This window comes from Myotis brandtii, unplaced genomic scaffold, assembly GCF_000412655.1.
Source record: "Myotis brandtii unplaced genomic scaffold, ASM41265v1 scaffold286, whole genome shotgun sequence".
NCBI lineage: Eukaryota > Metazoa > Chordata > Mammalia > Chiroptera > Vespertilionidae > Myotis > Myotis brandtii.
This window is the reverse complement of record NW_005360926.1, coordinates 68,201-79,156: the sequence shown is the minus strand read 5'-3', so window position 1 is coordinate 79,156 and position 10,956 is coordinate 68,201. Positions and strand designations below refer to the sequence as shown.

The following is a 10,956-nucleotide window of genomic DNA, read 5'->3' as shown; positions in this document are numbered from 1 at the left end:
TGGCTGTTTGCAGGCTGGCCACAGCCCCTTCAGGGTAGGGGTCCCCACTGGGGTGCCTGGCCAGCCTGGTTGAGGGGCTGATGGCTGTTTGAAGGCTGGCCACGGCCCCCAGCCACCCAAGCTCCCAGTGGAGGCTGGCTGGAAGCAGGTATCTGGGATTTATTTATCTTCTATAATTGAAACTTTGTTGCCTTGAGTGGAGGCCACAGCCGGCCAGGGCAGGCAGGAAGCTTGGCTTCCTCTATCGCTGGGGCAACCAAGCCTCCTGCTTGCTCCAGCTCCATGGCTGCCGGCCGCTATCTTGGTTGGGTTAATTTGCATATAGCCGCTCTGATTGGCTGGTGGGCGTGGCTTGGGCGTAGTGGAGGTGCGGTCAATTTGCAGGTTTCTCTTTTATTAGATTAGATATTAAGAGTTCTGTTCAAGGAAACAAAAGTCACAGGTGAAAGATCCAGGAAGAGCCTGAGCCTGAAGGGGGCAAGGGGCAAGGAAAGGGGACGCAGGAGGAGAAGGAAGAGGGGATCATTCATCTGGATGAAATCACACTGAACTACCAGTGAGTAGCAGACATATCAGAGTCGTTTGTTCAGTTTTCAGCTGCAGTTTTTCCATGAAGGGGTTGAATACGCCCACCATACCACCCCTCTGGTCCCTGTAGGAAGGAAATGCATTCATGGTTTATTTTTGTTTGTGTTTTTAAATATATTTTTATTGACTTTTTACAGAAAGGAAGGGAGAGGGATAGAGAGTTAGAAACCTCGAAACATCGATGAGAGAGAAACACCAATTAGCTGCCTCCTGCATGCCCCCTACTGGGGATCGAGCCTGCAACCAAGGTACACCCCCTTGACCGGAATGGAACTCGGGACCTTTCAGCCCACAGCCCAGTGCTCTATCCACTGAGCCAAACCAGTCAGGGCTACATTCATTGTTCATGGTGCTCTTTTAAAAGACAGCTGCTCAGGTTTTTCAATAATCTCAACTGATCTGCTACCCTGGCAACCACTAACTCGGCGCCTGGCACATAAGCCACAGCTTGCCCGTCTAGCACCTTCATTCTATTTAAACAAAGGTGCTCTTCTGGGCAGAGGCAACCCCTCTGGCTCACAGCAGCTAGCTATGTTTGATAGAAAAAGGCACCCCATTCTCCTGACTCACGGAGCCCTGCACTAGGATGTATGGCACAGCTGCTTGAGGTTGACTTTTAGATCCCTGTTCTCACCACGTCAGTGCAAGGTGTCCTACACAGTGAACACTTGCACGACCTTGTGTATGGGGAGGTCCTGCTGGGATTTGTGATTTAGCCGCTGTCTGTCTCCAAGACCTCAGACTTCTATTATCCTAACCCCGCTCTCATTCACTGCTTTCCCTGTTACCTGTTTTCCACAACACTGGCCTTCACTCCTGCCCTAGCAGAAGACAAACCCAGTCCTGCCTCCGATCTCCTCCTTGCTCTTCCCTCTGTACTCCTTTCTTCCCTAGACCTTTGTATGTTCAGGTTCTCAGTTCACCAATAGAGTCAATTCCTTCTCCAGATCTCCAGGTCTTCAATATCATCACAGTCCATGAGATGACTCAGTTTCCACCTGGAAAATCTCAGGGCTGTCAAAAGAATTTACCTTTTGGCCCTAGCCAGTTTGGCAAGGTGGATAGAGCGTCGGCCTGTGGACTGAAGGGTCCCAGGTTTGATTTTGGTCAAGGGCACATGCCCAGGTTGTGGGCTCAATCCCCAGTAGGGAGCGTGCAGGAGGCAGCCGATCCATGATTCTCTCTCATCATTGATGTTTCTATCTCTCTCTCCCTCTCCCTTCCTCTCTGAAATCAATAAAAGTATATATTTTTAAAGAATTTACCTTTTGTTCTAGCTGACACCTGACATAGTTCCCTGACCTCCCTTGCTTAGTGTTTACTAAAAGGGACTTACAACTGTAAATTCTTCCCCTGTCCCTTTGAGATGTAGATGTATCTCCCACAGCTCCAGGGCATCTCTCTTAGTATTGGTGAACTAAGAACCCGAACACACAAAGGTCTAGGAAGGAAAGGAGTGCAGTTCTTGAACTGCAATCATCAGGAAGCCTAGGGCCTCTATCTCCCAGCCTCCGTGGGAGGATAGACTCCTAACTTCCATAACGGACAGCTCGCAGACGCAGCCGGCCTTACTGCACTTACACTGACCAACCCGTTGGAGTTTTTCACTTCCCTGACACCACTGAGCCCCTGCTTGCTCCTCTCCCTCCTTCAAATGCCCAGTCACCCCTGCACAAATGGGAATGGGGCTCAGCTTTCCCCCTACTGTCAGTAGTGACTGAATAAAATCTGTTTTGCCCAGTTGGTGTGGCTCAGTGGTTGAGCATTGACCTATGAACCAGGAGGTCACGGTTCGGTTCCGTGGCCAAGGCATAGGGAGCATGCAGGAGGCAGCCAATCAATGATTCTCTCATCATTGATGTTTCATCTCTTCCTCTCCCTTCCTCTCTGAAATCAATAATAAAAAAAATATTTTTTTAAATGCACATACTAAAAAAAAAGGCCCCAAGATTGGGAGATAGGAGACCTAGATTTTAGTCTCATGATTTGTCTTGGTTAACTAGTTAGTTATCTGAGTCAAGTTGCTATATCAACATGGTCCAACTACTTTACTGTCTGTGTGAGCTGGGGCAAGATATGGAATCTCTCTGTCTCAGTTCCTTCATCCAGCAATTCCTTCCTCTCAGGGTTGTTGGAGGAAGATGAAAGCAGTATGAGATAAACATAATAGGTGCTCAGGAAATGAATTCCAATCTTGACCTTTTACTAGGTCTCTCTTATCTGGTCTCTTACCCAGAGCAGCAGAGTTTGTGCTCATAAGAGTGCGGCCTCTGGAGCCAGAATCTCTGAATTTGAAGTTTCGCTTTGCTCCTTAACTTTGGGAATTGGCTTAACTTTTTGGTACTCACCCTGGCTGGGTAGCTCAGTAAGTTAGAGTGCCGTTCAGATATGCCAAGGTCTCGAGTTCGATCTCCAGTCAGGGCACATACAAGAATCAACCAATGAATGCATAAATAAGTAGAACAACAAATTAATGTTTCTCTCTCTCTCTCTCTCTCTCTCTCTCTCTCTCTCTTCTTTCCACCTCCCTTCCTCTCTCTCTAAAAGCAATCAATTAAAAAAAAGAGTTAAAAAACTTTTCAGTACTCAATTTCTTCATTTGCAAACCAAGGATGATTGTAATCATAGGGTTGTGTTGAGGATTAATAGAGTAAATATCCTCACAACAGAGCCTGACATCAGTGTAAATAGTATGATTGGGCCTCAGGATCCTCATTTCTAAGAAGGATTAGGCTTTAAGTTCCCTGAAGTCTCTATAATGTCACCCCTGCAGCTGGCATACAATAATATATTAGTTTCAGGTGTACAACGCAGTGATTCAGCATTTATATACCTTATTATGTAATCCCCACACTGTGTAGTAACCATCTGTCACCATGCAAAGTAATTACAGTATTAATGAGTATATTCTCTGTGCATCGCATTCTGTGACTTATTTTATAGCTGAAAATCTTTATCTCTTATTTTCCTTCACCTTTTTCACCCATCCCCCCACACCCACCCATTCGGCAACCAGGTTGTTCTCTGTTTCTATGTCTATTTTTGTTTTGTTTGTTTCATTTTTTAGGTTCCATATGTAGGTGATAGCATAAGGTATTTGTCTTTCTCTGTCTGACTTATTTCACTTAGTATAATACCCTCTAGGCCAGTGGTTCTCAACCTTGGCTGCACATTAGAATCACCTGGGAATCTTTTTTAAATCCTGATTTCTGGGCCTCATCCTCCGGAAATTCTGTTTCTTTGTTACTAAGGGGGGCCACAACATGAGTAACAAAGAAACAGAATTTCTGGAGGATGAGGCCCAGAAATCAGGATTTTAAAAAGATTCCCAGGTGATTCTAATGTGCAGCCAAGGTTGAGAACCACTGCTCTGGGCCCATCCATGTTGCTGTTTTTATTGCCATTCACGGTCAGAGTTTTAACCCCATCTCACACTAGACGGCTTCCAATCTCCCTCAGGCTTCACTTCCCTGATAGATGGTCTGAAGTCACTCTTCACAGCACTTGACAGGCCCACCTGGGGTCTTCCTTCCACCGAGGTTCTTCCAGGCTACAGGGGCAGCTCCACAGCAGGTATTTCACCCCCACCCAGCCCCACCCCACAGGACCCCCTTTTTGACTCAGAGCCCCCCAGAGTGTGGGGTGGGCTCCTAGAACTAACTGGCTGGAAGACTTGGGGTGAGGTGTGGGGCGGTTACTGTCCAAGCCTAGCCTCCTTTGGGGGGGATGATGGGGGGGGACTGGACCTCATATTTTTTAAAATTATTTTTTATTGACTTTTTTTTTAGAGAGAGATCAATTTGTTGTACCATTTATTTATGCCTTCCTTTGTTGATTCTTACATGTGCCCCGACCAGGGATCAAACCCACAACCTTGGCGTATGGGGACGACACTCTGACCAACTGAGCTACCTGGCCAGGGCGACAGGACCTCATATGGAGTCCCTTCTAGGAAATGGAGGTGTGAGGACGGGATTGAGAGGGGTTTCCTCTGGGTCTAACACACCCACTCCCTTCTGTCTTCCGGTTTTCAGTTTCCCCAAAGGACCGGAAACTGTGATCCAGTTGAAAGGAGCAACCACAGCTCCCGTCTACTTCTGAGGACTCTGCGCCCGCCCACCGAAACTTCCCCCGCACTTCTCCTCCTCCTTCTGCGACCAGGCGCCTTCACTGTGACCAATCGCTGTCACACCGGCTTTGTCAACATCCCTTTACAGTCATCCCCTAAGGGTCAGACCGGATGGCACCGCCAGCTCCACAGGGGACTCTCCGACCTCCCTGGGAACAAGAAGTGAGCCGGTCACGCATGCGCGGACAGCATTTTCACCAAGGACAGGCCAACCCAGCCCCAAGGTCCGGTGGGGGCGGAGGACGCATGCGTAGATGCCATCCGCCGTTTCTAGCTGGGAAAATGCAGTGAGTGAGTGGGTGGTGGCGCTAAGCTGAGTCTATGCAACCCCGGCAATGCGGGCAGAACCCGCGCCCCCCGCCACCCCTTTTCTGTCCCTGGGTCTGGTCTTCCCACACTCAGTCGGGTCTATAGGACAGCCCCGTACTGGAGTCTTAGTGTGAGTCCTTCCGTTTCCGCTGGCCGTTCCTCTAATAAAATGAACGAGTGAATGGCAAGCATAGTGAATCTCAGGTGCCTTTGCTTAGAGGGGGCGCAGCCTGTACACGGATTGCCATCCCGTCCTTGGTTTCACACCAGCTGCCTTTTCTTCCCCACCTGGAAGTGGCAGAAATAAAAGAGAAGCCTGTCTCCTGCCTGAGACCTTTCGCCAGACACTTTGGGTCCCATCAAGCCCTTTGAGGACCAGAGCCACCTTTGAGCTCCTCGTGATGACAGATCAGGGCCTCCCACCCCCGCCATTGGGACAGTCTCACATGGCGCAAGTGGCCTAGGGTGGAGGGCACAGCACTAGGACGCACCGCCTTTTATGGCGCACAGAACACACTCCCATTCCCACTTCGAGGCGGAGAAAATTGGGGCTGGGCGACCCATACGACGTGACCCAGGTCCCACAGCCTCTCCTTCAGTGGGTGTGTGCTCAAGATTTATTCCAGACACTGCCTCTAAAGCCTAGCACCCGGAAGGGGCCCCCCACCCCCACCCCGCTGGCCCCCACTTCTAGGTGCTGCCCGATCGCACTCGCAGGAGGTTCAGGCTGACTCATACCCCCTCCCCGCCCCAATTTATTCTGTTCCAAGTCTTTCCTAATTCGACCCGGGTGGGCGGGGAGGTGAAGGATTCTCAGAATCTCTCCCTAGTCCTCCGGATTTGGGGGCCGAGGGAGTGGTTAGAGAAACTAGTCTAATCCGGGGCTGGAGAGCAAGGAGCCTCAGAAGGGCTAAGGTCCCGGTGTCCCGGAAGAAGAATGGTTCTGTCTGCAGTGCCTGAGCCTCCCTCCTCCCGCTCCCGTCCCCTCCCTGCGGCTGCTGTCACTCCTAGCTCTATGCCAGCTCTGGCCCCTCCCCTGAATTCCTACCTGCTTGCTGCCTTCCTCGGGCTGCCCACATCCCCTTCTCTTCCTCCCCCACAGCCTCCCTGGCTCCGGGCCTCTTTCCCTTCGTCTACCTACCTCCATATTGTCAGATACCATCCTCTCCCTCCCATTCCTTCCCTCCCTCCAAAAACAAACACCCCCAACTGGCCCTATAATGGCTTCACTAAGCCTGCAGGCTGCTCCCAGCTTTCTAGCTTTCCTGCTGGGTGAATGTGTAAACCTTGAGGTAATTCTCCCAAGGCTGTGAAGGCTGACACGGCAGTAATCACAATACTGACTGATTCCACTGAATGATTCAGGGTTAGTGCGATGTCACACATATGCAAACACTGCCATCTGTTCTGCCCAGGGCCCTGTATGCCTACCATGGATACAGAGATCAGAACAGACCCCTGATCTCTCAGAGCTAAGTATTGGTTCAAAGGTGGACATATAGAGGTGTGTGTGTGTGTGTGTGTGTGTGTGTGTGTGTGTGTGTTGAGGGGGGCATCTCATGGTCCTAAGGAAAATCTGCGGTGGGGTTGCCACCTGGCCGGGTGGCTCAGTTGGGTGAGGGTTGTCCCAAGCACAGAGAGGTTGTCTGTTGGATTACCTGTCAGGGCACATGCCTGGGTTTCTGGCTCCATCCCCAGGGGGAGAGCAGGAAGCAGCCGATTGATGTTTCTCTTTCCCCCTCTCCCTCTCCCTCTCTAAAAATCAATAAAAATATTTTTTAAAAAATACAGGATGCCCACTTCGATGTGAATTTAAATAAATAACCAATAATTTTAGTTAATAACAATTTCCATAATAGTATGTCCCAAATATTGCACGGGAGATACTGATACTAACAATTATTTGATGTTTATCTGAAATTAAAATTTAATTTAAAAATCAGCTGGCAGCACTACCATGCATTGTTGCTGGAGAGTACAGTGTTATACAGGCTGAAGTCAGGAAGTCAGCAGCTGTGGATTATGGAGAGTCCTACAGGCGAGGGAGACCACTGAAAGGGTTTAAAGCAAGGAAGGTAACATAACATTTGAGTTTTAGGAAGAGACTTCTACTGGCTTCTTGGAAAGTCCTTTTAAGAGGGACAGCAGTGGGATTTGACCAGGTGCAATAATACAAGAGATTTTGGGTGTTGATAACATGAAGATAAGAAAGAGGAAGTGCCAGATACAGGGAGTATGTAGGACTTAAATCGACAGGATTTGACAATTGATTAGATGGAGTGAAAAAGGCATTAGCCCTGGGGTCTGGCTTTGGTGTCTGTTAAGGTAGTGTTGCTACTGAGATAGAGCAAGTTTATGGCGAAATGATTGAATTTAACTTAAGACGTGTGTTGGAGGTGCTGAAGAGCCACCTGGTGTGAGGGGCTAGCAAATGACTGGCTATCTCATCCTGACGTTAATGGAGAGGTGAGCTGGAGGTAGAGATGGAGAAATCTTCAGCAGAGAGGCAGTATTGAAACCAGGAGATTACTGAGCTCCTCAGTGAGGGGGCAGAAGAAAAGGAACCCAGGGAGGAGTCCTAGAAAGAAGAGTCAGGGAAGTAGGAGGAACCAGGAAAGTGAGGTATCATGGAAGATGGGGGGGGGGGGGGTGTCTAGGAGGAGGAACTAATCAACCATGTCTTACGCAACTAAAAAGTTCTGATTACACAGAGGCTGAACAATGCCACTGATTTGGGCCATGCTAAAGTCATCATAACCTTAGGCTGGCTCACTCGGGCTCATTCAGATGTCAGCCCTATTAATTCAAATGGTAGACACTCAACTAGCATGTGTCCTCAGCACACTCTCAGAGGCTCACAGGTCATTCTCATGTCCTGCACACTGCTTCAGAGTTTAAAACATTCATTCAAATTGTGCCCCAGCTGTCCTGGCCGGTGTGGCTCAGGTGGTTGAGCATCGTCCCATGCACCAAAAGGTCGCTGGTACGATTCCCGGTCAGGGCACATGCCCAGGTTGTGGGCTCAATCCCTAGTCAGGGTGCATACAAGAAGTAACTGGTTAATCGATGTTACTCTCTCACATCGATGTTTCTCTCACTCTCCCTTCTTCCTCCCCCTCTCTCTCTAAAATCAATAAAAACATATTTTTTAAACAATTGTGCCCCAACTCACTTGGAAATTACAAGCACACATTTGGGTCCTCTCCATACTCATCATTTGAGTCCCTTTATAGTTGCCAAAGTCACCTCAGAGCCAGCCAGATCCAGTACAACTCTGTCTTTGCAGGGGTAACTTTAGCTCCCACAGGGGTTAAAAAGCTTATCTTTTTTTAAAATACATTTTATTGATTTTTTACAGAGAGGAAGGGAGAGGGATAGAGAGTTAGAAACATCAATGAGAGAGAAACATCGATCAGCCGCCTCCTGTACACCTCCCACTGGGGATGTGCCCACAACCAAGGTACATGCCCTTGACCAGAATCGAACCTGGGACCTTTCAGTCTGCAGGCCGACGCTCTATCCACTGAGCCAAACCGGTCAGGGCTAAAAGGCTTATCTTGTAGTTTTTATCTCCCAGGAGTGAAGAACACCTTTGTTTTTCTCTCATCTCCTGGTATGCCTAATAGCCCCTGGGGCGTTGTAAGGTAATACTGGATGTTGCTGGTTCTGGTCCTCATGCACCCAAATTGATGGATATCAATTGAGTTCATCTGTTCCCGATTTTCTAATGATCTTGAGACAGAAGTTTGAACAATAAAGACTGGGCATGCTCAATGGCACAGATCCCCAAGGAAATGGGAGGGGCTAGGACCCAGGCCCAGTGGGAAGGGAAGCCCCAAACAAGACCTCTCTTCTCTGAGACCCAAGAAAAGGATAGTGTGGCTAGAGAGAATGTTGGAAGTGACAAGAGAGGAAACATTCACCTAATGGCCTCCATTTGCCCTAAACAGGAGTTCTTAACCAAGGGTCCACAGCCCCTTTGGAGTCTGTAGAGAAAATTTAAGGAGCCCATGGATTTGGATGGGAGGGGAGGCATCTTTATTTTCACTATCACTAACAGAAATGTAGCATGTCCTTCTGTCCTTCTAAGGGTGTAGCTACATTACTATAGCAGTACCTGTGGCTTTGTCACCAATGGAAATCAGATTTTCATACCTTACCATGGTTGTTGCAGATCTCTCAAAATAACATTTTTTGAAATCATGGTAGCCACTAAATCTGTTGATGGAGCTTGGTGTTTAATGTATTGATAAAGAAGCACATGTAAGCAGCACAATTCACCATAGCTAAGATTTGGAAACAGCCTAAGTGCCCATCAGCAAATGAGTGGATTAAAAAACTGTGGTACATCTACACAATGGAATACTATGCCACTGTAAAAAAGAAGGGATTCTTACCATTTGCAACAGCATGAATGGACCTGGAGAGCATTATGCTAAGTGAAATAAGCCAGTCGGAGAAAGACAAATATCACATGATCTCACTCATTTGTGGAATATAATGAACAACATAAACTGATGAACAAAAACAGATCCAGAGACAGAGAAGCATCAATCAGACCGTCAAACCTCAGAGGGAAGGTAGGGGAGGGTGGGAGTAAGGGGGAGAGATCAACCAAAGGACTTATATGCAAGCATATAGGCCTAACCAATGGACACAGACAACAGGGGGGTGAGGGCATGAATGGGGGGGATAGGGGATAACATGGGGATAAGGACACATATGTAATAACTTAATAAAAAAGTTAATTTCTGGGATGATGATAACATTCTATATAATAAAGAGCTAATAAACAAAAAAAATAAAGAAGCACATATAACATATGTATTTCTTTTATTTTTTAAATATATTTTATTGGTTTTTAACAGAGAGGAAGGGAGAGGGATAGAGAGTTAGAATCGATGAGAGTAGAAACACCAATGAGAGAGAAACATCTATCAGCTGCCTCCTGCACACCCGCCACTGGGGATGTGCATGCAACTGAGGTACATGCCCTTGACTGGAATCGAACCTGGGACCCTTCAGTCCACAGGCCGATGCTCTATCCACTGAGCCAAACCAGTTAGGGCAACATATGTATTTCTTTAAAATTTTTTTTAAATTTATTTATTGATTTTATAGAGCGAGGAAAGGAGAGAGAGAAATATCGATTTGTTGTTCCACTTGTTTATGCATTCACCTGGGTCTTAAATGACAGCCTCTGATTGAAATCCAATTTGCAGTGTGTGATCTGGGCTTTGGGGTTCAAAATACCATGGATACAGAGGACAGTAGGAAAGGTTGAACTGGTGAAAGATGTTTTTGCTTCTGTATTTATGCCCCTCTGGACTTGTGTTTCTCAGCAGCTCTGTCTCCTAATGTCTCTTCTAGCTACTGTGTCTCTTAGTGGCTCTCCACACCCCTATCTATCTCTGTGATCCGGCCTGGCATCTCTGTTCCCCGAGATCTCTTCAACATATTCCTATCTACATGGCTCTCAGAATCTCCATCGTCAGCTATTCATGTCTGTGTTCCAGAATCTGGTTCTCTTACCTTCCTTTGTGTTTGTACTGTAAGTATCTCTTTTCCAACTGAATTGTGCTCTCCTGGAAGGCATGAACCCTTTATTATTCCTCTGGGTATCCCCGCTTAAAGCCGAGCATATAAGAGTCTCTCAGCAACGTTTATACTTGAATGAAGGATTTTTCTGAGGAGTAAGGGACTCGCAATCTCCTGCTGCTCCCCGCCTCCCGCGGAGCTGGCTGTCTGGCCTTGGGCCAGCTAGAGAGTTGGGCGGAGGGTGTGGCATTGTGCTGCTGCTCTTGGGTTCTTTCCCCAGGTGACACAACTCTTTGAAGGCACTTTGCCATGTCCTAACCCTCTTGGTAAGAGACCAGAGCAGTCAGCACACTCCCGGACGCCCCGCCCCCTCCGCCGGCCCCGCCCCCTCC

General features: G+C 47.9%; 1 pseudogene; it reads right to left on the bottom strand.

The window, feature by feature from the left end:
- Nucleotides 1-6,173, bottom strand: part of LOC102254408 — a 17,330-nt pseudogene extending 11,157 nt beyond the window's left edge.
- Nucleotides 6,174-10,956: the final 4,783 nt, after the last annotated feature.